The sequence below is a fragment of the Sceloporus occidentalis genome, unplaced genomic scaffold (assembly GCF_023333645.1).
Source record: "Sceloporus occidentalis isolate IW3139 unplaced genomic scaffold, rSceOcc1.0.p SCAF_2, whole genome shotgun sequence".
Taxonomy (NCBI): Eukaryota; Metazoa; Chordata; class Lepidosauria; order Squamata; family Phrynosomatidae; genus Sceloporus; species Sceloporus occidentalis.
The window spans coordinates 244,153,319-244,164,784 of record NW_028316982.1 but is presented as its reverse complement, the minus strand read 5'-3'; positions in this window follow the sequence as shown (position 1 = coordinate 244,164,784).

Below are 11,466 nucleotides of genomic sequence, written 5' to 3'. Positions count from 1 at the left end.
AAACCCCAGCCTGAAGTTGGGGCTGTTTTAAATATAAATAAAACAAAATGCCCTGTGAGTATCAGGGCTACACTACAGGCCATATACAGCTATCTACCCATGATTAGCAATGGTCTTCAGTCACTGCTAACTTAAGAGCAGTTTCCTCAGTGCTTGGAATAAGCCACTGCCCAGGCAGCCTCCCTTGATGGGGCAAATAAAGGAGGGGAGAGCCCCCACATCAACAGGGCTGTGGGCTCAGATTTACAAGAGATACTGGTTAACCTTTCTGGTGTTCATTTTATTACTGTTAGCCCATGAGGTTTTAGTTGTGCTGTTTCTGCTCGCCCCTCTCCTTTTTCCAGGCCAGAGAAGATGCCTAGAAACTTAATTCTTCAAGGGAGGGGCTAGCCATAAAAGCCACATGATGACTTTTCTTGCCTCCTCATGGGCCTCCATCACTGTCTCCATTAGGTCCAGAGCCTTTTTTGCCTTAGGTGGAACAGCCAAAGACATAGGATGAGCACATGGTTCTACCTCCTTTGTGCAAACTGTTATCAGCCATAGCACTTCTCATTAAGAGCATAAGCTTTAACAATACAGAGTCATTTAAATGCTAATAAACAGGGTGACTCAAGCAAGGAGAAGGTCTCTGGTCACTCAGCAGACCTCTAATGCTTACATGCATTGAGGATCTTTGGTAAAACCATCTCATATGAGGTGATAGATATATTGGATTAAGGTGACCAACCAAACTCCATTTTAGTGGTAAAAGGATTATGTTCCTGTTATAAAACACAGTGAACCTCAGTCAGCTAGCCTCAAAAGATGTGGCTCCCCTTGCCTTCCCTTCTTTCTTGGAGAGATGTCTGTTAAAGGGAAGAAACTAAAAAACAACAACAACAACACAGTTTCTTCCATGAGATGGTTCTCACTAATACAGGGGGTTAAGAAAAATTCTTATCAAAAACAAACAGACAGACTCCTCTCCATGGGGGAAGGAACTCCCCTTCCTCCATGAGTGTTTTAAAACAATATAATCAGGTTTCTCTACTAAGGGGTTGCTTCAAATCCCATTCAGACATCCTACAGAGCCCTGAGGGGTCTGTCACAAAAATCACAATTACCTCTTACCTTGTCTAGATTGTTAAATTTTAAGTAAGAATGCCTGCTGATGGGCTTGCCATTCAACTGCTGCCTGGCTTTGAAAGCCTATTGTAACAGGATCTATCATGCATATGATGAATTGGGCTCAAGGCCATGAAGGTTCATGCTGCTAATCTCTTTTCTTTACTGGTCTCAGGGTGCTGCAAGATTCCTTTGCATATTGTTGGGCATGCTTTGATTGTGATTTCCTGCATGGCAGGGGGTTGGACTTGATGGCCCTTGTGGTCTCATCCAACTCCATGATTCTATGATTTTATGGTTATAAGGTTAGCTGCTGTGTGAGTGAGTGTCTTATCCCTGATTGGGTTTTCATGGCATGGTCTGGTCCAAACAACACCATTGTTTACTACCTTTTGGGGCTGGAAAAACGGACTTCCTAGTGCCTATGCCTTGTTTTCTGCAAGCAAAAATGCTCAGATTTAATATACCATACAGCTCCATATAGAGACTTACACCAGCCACCTATATGCCCACAGCTTCTCTATATTTTCCAAAAAACAAACAAAACAAAAATACAACAAACTATGATTTTACTATTTTATATAGGAGACTCCATTTTACTATGCGATTATATTTTATGTGCCTTGAGCTTCCATGGATTCGGTATCCATGCAAAGTCCTAAATCCAACTCCATATCAAGGGCCCACTATACTATTTTAAATTTAGGTTTGTGTTCCTTTGACAGATCCCTTTTGTGGAGAAAATTCTCTCCTCGAAATTAGATACCAGAGGGCTATCCTTGCCAAGCCCCCTGTTCCCATTTCATGACTCCTTAATCAGCAGTTCATTCAGCCGGGAGACCCCTCAGCCTTCATACAGGTTGATGACAGTCTGCTACATGGAGTTGGGGTGATTTTTGAAGTCTCTAGACAAGTTCATCCTCAAAAGAAATCAGACTTAATTCTGACCACATGCCCTGTTAACACAGAGTGCATCTATGCTTCTGCATGGACTCACCAATGTCTGCGAGATAAAGGTTAATCCAGTGTCTTCTTTGCCTAACTATGGGATTAGTCTTATTTTACACAGGTTCACAGATGTTCCAGTAAAGAACTGCACATTGTTTTGAAATTTTAATTTGAGGTCAGACATTAACATTCCTCTTTCAGAGTGGTAAGTCTTAATTACTACAAATGAAATCACCTTAATATCACCTTCATTGCTATAACCAGTTGACAAGGTGATCAGTGATAGGCTGGAAGCTGCCATAGGTCCAGATTAGATCAGGTTCTATTCTGATTGATCACATAATCCACTGCTTAGGCAAGTTCTCATCAACTGCTTCAGGTTTTCAGTGGCTGACCTGCTATAGTCCATCCAAGATGACATTAAGAGGGGACTTGACCCAACATGGTTATGAGGCAGGTGTCTGCCATCACGTCGTTTCTGCTCCATACGAGAGCAGCTAGAATGGCAGCCATCCTCACATTAAGAGGCTGTTGAGGGGAGTTTCCAACAGGGCCTGCCCACCAGACATCGTTTTCCATCTTGGGATGTGAACACGGTCTTAAAGGCTCTGACGGTTGGGCCGATCAAGTCCCTTTGGGAGGCCTTCCTCAAACACCTCTCCCTCAAGGTCATCTTCCTCAGGGCCATTACCTCTGCCAGATGGGTGTCAGAGCTGGGGCCCTGTCGGTACGTAAAGACTTGTGTATTTTTAGGCCAGACTCAGTGTGCCTTCGTCCAGACCCTACCTTCATGCCTAGGGTCAACTCGGCCTTTCAGGTGTCACAGGACATTCTCCTGCCTTCATTCTGCCCCGATCCTAAGAAGGACTTGGGAAAGACCTGGCACACATTGGATGTGTGCAGAGCCCTCAAAATCTACATCAAGAGGACTTCAACCTTAAGGTCATCTGAGATGTTCTTTTCCTTTCGCCTGGGCTCTTTGGGGTGCAAGGTACCAGTCTTGAATCTGAGTAGGTGAATCAGGTCTTGTATTCAAAAGAGCTACTGCACTCTTGATCTCACTCCACCCGAGGGGTTGATGGTGCACTCAACCAGGAGTGCATCTACCTCTGTGGCCTTGACCACTAGCGCCTCCCTGTCAGATATTTGCAGGGTGTCCACATGGAAGTCGCCTTCGACCTTCATAAGACATTACAAACTGGACATGTCTCAGTCCGCAGAGACGTCATTTGAAAGGAGGTTCCTCCAACAGATTGTGTCGGGGGCCACAGTTTCCTAGCAGCACCTCCCTCCCAGTTCGAGAGGGCTTTTGTAAATCCCAGATTACAGGAGGACAGGACCCTCTCTGCTGGGAAAAAGAACGTTGGGTACTTACCGTGACACGTTCATTTCCTGCAGAGAAGGGTCCTGGCATCCTGCCCACCCGGGTGCTGCCTGCGGCCTCCGACCCTGCCTGCCTGTTGGTGGACCTGCCTTGTTCTTGTTGCTGGATTGGTTTTTCTGAGTTCTTGTTTGTTCTTGGACTAGTTTTTTCTAAGGTGTTCTAGTTAACCCTTAGCTGATGTTACTAAAGTTCAGTTCCTTGAGTACCTTGCTAGTCGCTTGGCTTGTTATTGACTGAGGCTCAGGGGGGCTAGCTCCTCCCTATATAGGGGCCGGTCTTTTGTTTATTGTCCCTGCCTACAGGAGCAAATAGGAGGAGCTAAACCCAGATTACAGGATGCCAGGACCCTTCTCTGCAGGAAATGAACGTGTCACGGTAAGTACCCAACGTTCTTTTTTTACACTACCTTATTGAGTATGCAGGAAATGAACGTGTCACGGTAAGTACCCAACGTTCTTTTTTTACACTACCTTATTGAGTATGCAGATCATCTAGAAGGGGAAGAGAAAGATATCGGTCACATCCTTTCCTTTGGAGATAAGTTATGAGGCCAAAGTGACAGGGTGGTTTGGCCTTCAATGCAGGTCCCCTTCTTCAGACTGCAGCTTCCTAGCCAGATAGCAAAAGTAAAAGCATTATTGCAGAACCTTTGCAGTCTCCATGCTGCTTTTTGGCACTCTTAACTCCTGTCTCCCTTTACTTCCCCTTACTTTTAGTTATTGCAGTGCTGATTGCCAGGGGTAACAGTAGGAAAATCCCCTTTTGATCCAAACTTAGTCATGAAGCTCTGAGTTGTAGCCACACTACAGTTCTAGGAAAAGAGATTCCACCTCAACATTAGGAGGAACTTCCTGACAGTAAGGGCTGTTCCATAGTGGAACAAACTCCCTCGGAGTGTAGTGGAGTCTCCTTCCTTGGAGGTCTTTAAGCAGAGACTGGATGGCCATCTGTCAGGGATGCTTTGATTTGGATTTCCTGCTGGCAGGGGGTTGGACTGGATGACCCTTGTGGTCTCTTCCAACTCTACGATACTATGATATGTCTCCATCATATGGGGTTCTAGCATTTACATTTGTGATGCTTAAAAGTAGACTGAAATTTTTTAGCAGATTCCAGGATTCTGTATGATGCAGCCTCAAGAAGAACCCTCCCTCCATGGCAACTGTCCTCTTCTGGCCTGGAAGGGAGTGAAAAGGCTGGCCCATCTCCATCAGGGTTAGCTCAAGAAGAAGGGTGTACTTTTATTTTTATGTATTTTATATTTATGTATTTTTATTGCTGTAACCTGCCCGGATTCCTTGTGATTGGGCAGGCTATAATTAAATTGTTTATTATTATTATTTATTATGTAGTCAAACTGCTATATAATCAGGCAGTATGGATATTCTCAAGGACTTAAGCTAGTGATTTATATAAAATGAACTCTTATAAAATCTCTTGTATTCCCAAGTTCATTGCTGAGTTTCAGTTCTGGGAGCACAGAGATGCAGTCTCATTCTATGTGGGAGTTGTGTTTTCTTTCTTGCATACCTGCTGGACATGTGACACACTTTATTGGCTGATTTCCCACCCTCCAGGGAGGAAGAAGGCTCACATTTGATTACAGAGGAAGCACATTTAGTGATAATGCCTATTTTTGCCATGGCATGGTAGTGCTAGAGAGATTGGAACAAACCCCAAGGGATGGTTGTGAATTTTTAGCAAGATTCTCGTAAAATTGCCCTTTTTATCTTATAATGCTGTAGTGCTTTAACTGATTCAATCATTTAGTGGTTTGAAGTGCATCTCTGTCATGACCTCCCTAGGTGGTATAAAGCAAATCAGTCTTCTTCCATCTGCAATCAGGTTAATGTGCTGCCTTGCATCACAGATTTGTAGCGTGTATAGCAGCAAGACAACATATGGCAAATGCTTTGAACATCTGGAATTGCTATGTAAATGCTTTGTATTTTGGTTTCCACAAACCTGCTTGTATAGTGTGCCTGTTTCACAACAGGGGAGCACATTATCAGGATTCATGAATTACAGTTAGTGTGAGGAACAGCAATGTGGCTGCTGATGGAAAGGCTCCTGAATATGTTTTCTTGGTTTCATACTGAGGAGATATCTGGTCATTTGTTCAATTTGTGTGGCTACAATACTGGTCACATGTGTGCATATATATGGCAATCATCCATAATAACGAGGACTTATTATCTTGTTCCCTTCAAATACTCAAAAACATCATAATTTGGCCTCTTAAAATCATAGAAAGGATTTAAGACATCGTTGAATTAAATGTGTGTTATGTCACTGAGTTGTTTTTCAGTATATTGAAGATACCCAGCTTGTTCTTAGGCTTTTCTCTTAAATTTTAGTGGTTTGGGGGGGGGGGAGAGTAATAAGCCAATGGAAGACTATTCAGAATAAGGTGGAGTTGTATACAGTTTATAAATTAATCCTTGCCATAGACAGTAAAATAATATTGTTTACTAAGAAGCCATTGTTTTAAGTGTTGGTGCTATATTACATGATGTGCTTCTTCCCTCTTTGTCACTGAAATAGAAATACTGGTTCCACAGGAAGAAATATTAGTCATGGAGGTGACTGTTTTATATTAGTGCTGTCATGCAGTATCTTCAAGGCAACCAATGTGTGTTTTCCCACACTGTATCTGTACTCGGCACTCCCACACTCTGTAACTACAGCTTATTAAACTTCAGCTAACAGTGTTTTTTAAAACAGTGGCTTCAGGCTCTTCCTTGAATTTTATAGGTGCTTCATCTCACTGGAATTCCTCTTGCTTTTTCATATATATATATTTTTAATAAACCATGTTAAGAAGAAAAAAGACAAAATAAGATGCACAGTATACTCTGGTTGTTAGTGTGAAGCACCTTCTGTCTAGAAATGCCCAAGAATCCCTCTGGCTCTACTTCATAACTGTATAAGGAAAGCATAGAGGAGGTGGACTTAATTGCTGGAGAATAATGTTAGATCCTTATAATTTTAAGGCAAATCTTTTTGTTAGTTGCTTATTGATTACATAGAAATATGAGCTCCTGTATTCTGAAGATCTGTCCATCCAAATTTGTCCAGAAATTGCAATGAGAGAACTTGCTGCTGAGAAAATACTTTATAGTGCACTGGGATGCATGGTTTTTGGTTTCTCACACAGGCATTACCTCGGAAAATTCTGTATACTTTGAGTGATACTTCAGTGAACGGAAAGCATTTACAGGATCCTGACATTATGACCTCCCGCTTAATGATAATGAAAAAGGGAAAACATTTTTTAAATGGTTCCAGAAGGACAACTGTGTAGCAGCAAAAATAATATTAAAAACACTAAAGGTAAAAACTAGCAATTATGGCACAAGATTCCTGTACCTGGGTGAGCCCACAAAATGAGATGAACCTATAATAAAGCACCTCTCAGACAATTGGTGAAATCATTACACAGATCACCTGGGAAGTGTTTTACCATAATGTGCCAGCTAATGAAGAGTAAGGCATAAATCTAGCATTTTGCTGGTGCTAGGGTTTCTAAGTCAGGATTATCCAAGGCCCGTTACAAATGGGCACCCTAGTACGTGACGAGTGCATACTAGGGTTAGAAAGGGGTGTCACTTCTTGATGCCCCTAACCCTAGTACGCACCCAATCTGTACAAAATGGCGGCGCCCTATACAGATGGGCGCCACCATGACTACGTCACCACCATGCCGCCTCCAAACGAGGCGGCGTGGTTGTGATGTGCTGTGTGAGGGCGCCTAGAGTGCCCTTTCTGCGGCGCAAGAAGTAGCTCTGAAACGGAGCTTCTTCTGCGGTTTGCGTTGCTGGCGCAGCCTTTAGATGGCTGCGCCAGGGACGCAAGGGAGAAAGGGGCCAAGCGGCCCCTTCCTCCTGCTCCCCGACGCCATCGGGTGTCCTTGGGGCATGAAGCCCCAAGGACACCCCTTTCCAGGCCGCGGGGAAGCGTCCTTTTGCCACTTCCCCACGGCCTGGAAAGTGGCAGATCGGGGCCTCAGAGGCTGCCATTGTGGCAGCTGAGGCCCCAATACAGTGGAGAAAGGGCCGGTTACAGGCCGCCCCAAAGGGGCGGTCTGTAACATGCCCAAGATTTCATGACCAAAACCTGTGACTTAGGGATGATGTATTTGCAATTTTTTCTCAACTGTCCTCAGAACAGCACTTCTTAATACAGAACTATTAGAATGCTTGGTTGTCATATAAATGCATCTTGGTGTACATTAGTTTTTTTAAAATATCTGAACCAATTCAAATACAGTGCAATTCAAAGACTTAGCATTGTGTTACCAAAGCAAGACACAACTTTTCTTCTTTGAATCAGTGGGAAATCACTGAGAAATAGCACTAGACTGGGTCGACATAAATTAGAAACGACTTGAAGGCACACAACAACCAATAGTGTAGAGCAACTCTTGCCAAGGACAATAAAATAACCTCAGCTGGGAAAGAAAAATAAGACAACTTAATTCTGTCAGTGAATTTGTACTGTTGTTATTTTTCCTAGGCAGCTTCTAGCTTTGACAAAGCAGCTTTGCTCCAAGTAATTACTGCCAAAATATATTACCTGCCTTGTCTTATGCACAACAGTCAACTCAGGCTTGGTTGAAGTATATTTCCAGCAAGCATACAGCCTTACTACTGCGGTTTGGGCGTGAGGAGTGAGTGGGTAGATCTCCCTGTTTAAAACCAGAATGCCTGAAGGTTATTCTAGTCTTTTCTATGAAAGAGTTTCTTACAAGAAAAAGAACACATTTGCATTTTAGTAACGTATGGGCTAATAATTCCATGTTTTGCTTCTACTAAAAAGAAAACAGCCTTATTATGAAGAGTAACATATATTTCCACTTACAATGGTGGTTATATTTTTTAATGCTTGGCTGGTTCCAGAAATGGAGCCATTGCCAGTCCTGGGGTGAGAAGAAGGCTAAGAGGACAAGTTCAATGAATTAATGTGCATCCAACACTATGTTCATATTTACAGATAAAACAGCAGTATAAAAAGTATATACAAAAGCCACTGCCCTTTACACTCAAAGGACACACACATGCCTCTTGTAAACAGCCCTGGCTACTTAAAAGAGGATGTTTGCCCAGGGAGGGCTAGCCTCATAAAAAAAACAGAGAGGATGGAGGATCAGTTAACTGATCTCAACTCACTGGTGAAAATCAGGCACTGCCAGTTGCCATAACAAAGTGCAGTGGCATCACTATGGTGTCACCCAGTGTGGGAACGGTGTACATTCACCCTTCCTGCTCTCCCACCCCCAGGCTTTTTTCCTTGGGAGGAAGCCCAGGGAAGGAGCAGCTGGCAAGGGCACACATGAACCTCTCCTGCTCCACCGGCCCTGGACTTTCTCCATGGAGAAGAAGGCTAGGGATGGAGCAGCTGCCAAGGATGCACATGCATCTCTCCTGTTCCTCTGGTCCTGGAATTTCTCCCTGGTGAGGAAGCCTAGGATGGAACAGCTGGGGAAGGAAGGTCCAACTGGATGTCACCTGGTAAGGTGTGCAGCCCTCGCACTCCCCCAATGATGCCACTGACAAAGTGAAATATTTTTCTCTTTCCCTTGTTACATTGGATAAAAAATCTGAAATACGAAAAGTATACTCACCTCTTGCATTTTAAAGATGAGAGACATGACACGAGGGGCCAAGCAATAGCAGGCTATGGTCAAGATGACAAAAGGTATTAATAAAGAAACACACAAAAGCTGGGAAACTGTGCAGTGGTTTGCTTTTGCCAGAGGCTACTGGGAAGGGCAAGATTTTGTCCCTTCCACTCCTCTCCTCCTTGCTGAGCTAATCAGTGTAAACGGCTTCTGAATATTGAACTCAGTTTGCATCAGCTAGTAAGCTGAAGACTAAGGTGTCTAGAATACAAGGCACAATCACAGTAGGATAATAGCATCTTTGGCTGGTAATTATCACATAATTTGGTGTCTCTTCTACTTTGCATTTCAAGAGTTGGTGGATTGCACCTTTCATTAATGGGGGGGGGGGGGGGGGGCGCGTATCCTACCAAGCCAAGACCAGCTTTTTCATCATCTGAATTGCCTTCTTCCTCCTCCTCTCCCAATTGATCAGAAGCAGCAGCAGCAGCAGCAGCAGGAGCACTCCTCCTGATAGCTGCTGGGGTGTGTGTGGGTGGGAGGGGGGAGGACATGAAACTGTGTGCATGTAGTGTTATGCTTATGCAGTGCGTGCATGTAGTGTTTATCAAGCCAACTGCATGTCATCTCAAAATCTCAAGATCAAAAAAGTAAGGAACAGATGGGGAAAACATTGTTGGTTAGGTTAGACCAGTGTTCATTTCTCACCCTTCCAAAATGCCTCAAATGCTATTGAAAGAGTGGTGATTTAATTATCCAAACAATCAGCAAGCACAAAAATCCTAGAGTCAAACTGGATGTTACATGGGAGAACCAATGATTAGTCTCATTTTAAAAAAATATATATTTATTAAATATATTAAATTTAACACAAAAGAGTTTAATTCACAGCCAAAATCATTAGCATAAAAAGGGGGGAGGGGGGAGAGAAAAGAAGAAAGAGTAAAGAGAAAAAAACCCATGACAAGCAAATTATATAGAGAGAAACCTCCCATATTTCAAACAGTAAAACATTTTATACCTGACACTTATTATGGTAAAGACAAAAAGACTAATTAATACACAAGCGTAATATATAAAAGAGGAAAAAACCAAGACTTCCGTATAGAACATCACAGTAAATAGATTGTTCATCTAATGCTAACTTTGCCTCATTTACATTAATCTCTAAAATCTTGTCCAGGCAAGTAAAATTTATACAAAATTATGCAGCATGAGAAAAGTTCTTGTTCCTTCTTTGTTAAATTAGAAATGTCGATATAAATACTATTCATAAATCAGTTTATTCTAGATCATGTTACATTTTCTAGCTATAAGAATATTATATATTTGTTGTTCTTATGTTTTAATGGATCATTCTTATCTGGCAAGTGTTTTTTTTTTTTAATTCAGAAGGAATGCCATATTCATTTTTATTTAATCTGATTTTTAATGAAAAGCAGCCATGTAAGCCATATATGGCTGCTTTTAATAAAAGAAGAATGCAGACAGACATTTACAATAAATAAGAAGAAAGAGAAAAAACCATGGATGATAGAAAAAACACTACAAGCAATAGAGAAGAAAAACAAAACGGAGACAGAAACAAACTAAGAATTATGAATGCAACAGTACAACGTCTTGTGTGTAAAGATAAAGAAAATTACTAAAATGACCAATGCAGAGAAACAGAAGACAGCAAGAAAAAGGGAAGAACAAGAGATTTATTTCACAAGGTCTGGGAAATCAAAGGAAAATTCAAACCAAGGACTGGGACAAGCTCTATGACAATAAAAATAACATAATTCAAGACCAGGAGGGAATAAAAAGACAATGGATGCAATACACAGAATAGTTATACAAAAGCAATGACAAAATGAAGGACACATGGAACGAAGAGCCATAGGAAGATAAGCCCCATATTCTAAAAAGTGAGGTGGAAACTGCAATAAGAGAAATAGCAAAAAAACAAACAAACAAACAAAACCAAATAACTAGGAACAGATGATATTTCAATTGAACTGCTGCAATCCACATTGACAGAGTCAACTCTAGTGCTAACCAACATATGTCAACAGATATGGAAAGCAAAATGATGGCCAACAGATTGGAAGTGATCCATATATATTCCCATCCACAAAAAGGGAGACAGACACAAGAGATTGCAGCAACTATAGGATCATAGCACTGATCTCCCATGCAAGCAAAATCATGCTAAAAAATTTGCAACAGACTCCATCCATACATGGAGAAGGAAACTGCAGAGATTCAAGGGATTCAGGAAAGGAAGAGACACTAGGGAATTTAAAAAAAACAAAAAAACCAGCATGTGCTTTATAGGCTATTACAAAGCCTTTGATTGCATAGATCATGAAAGTCTATGGAATGCCCTTAAAGTCATGGGAGTGCCAACACATTTGATAGTCTT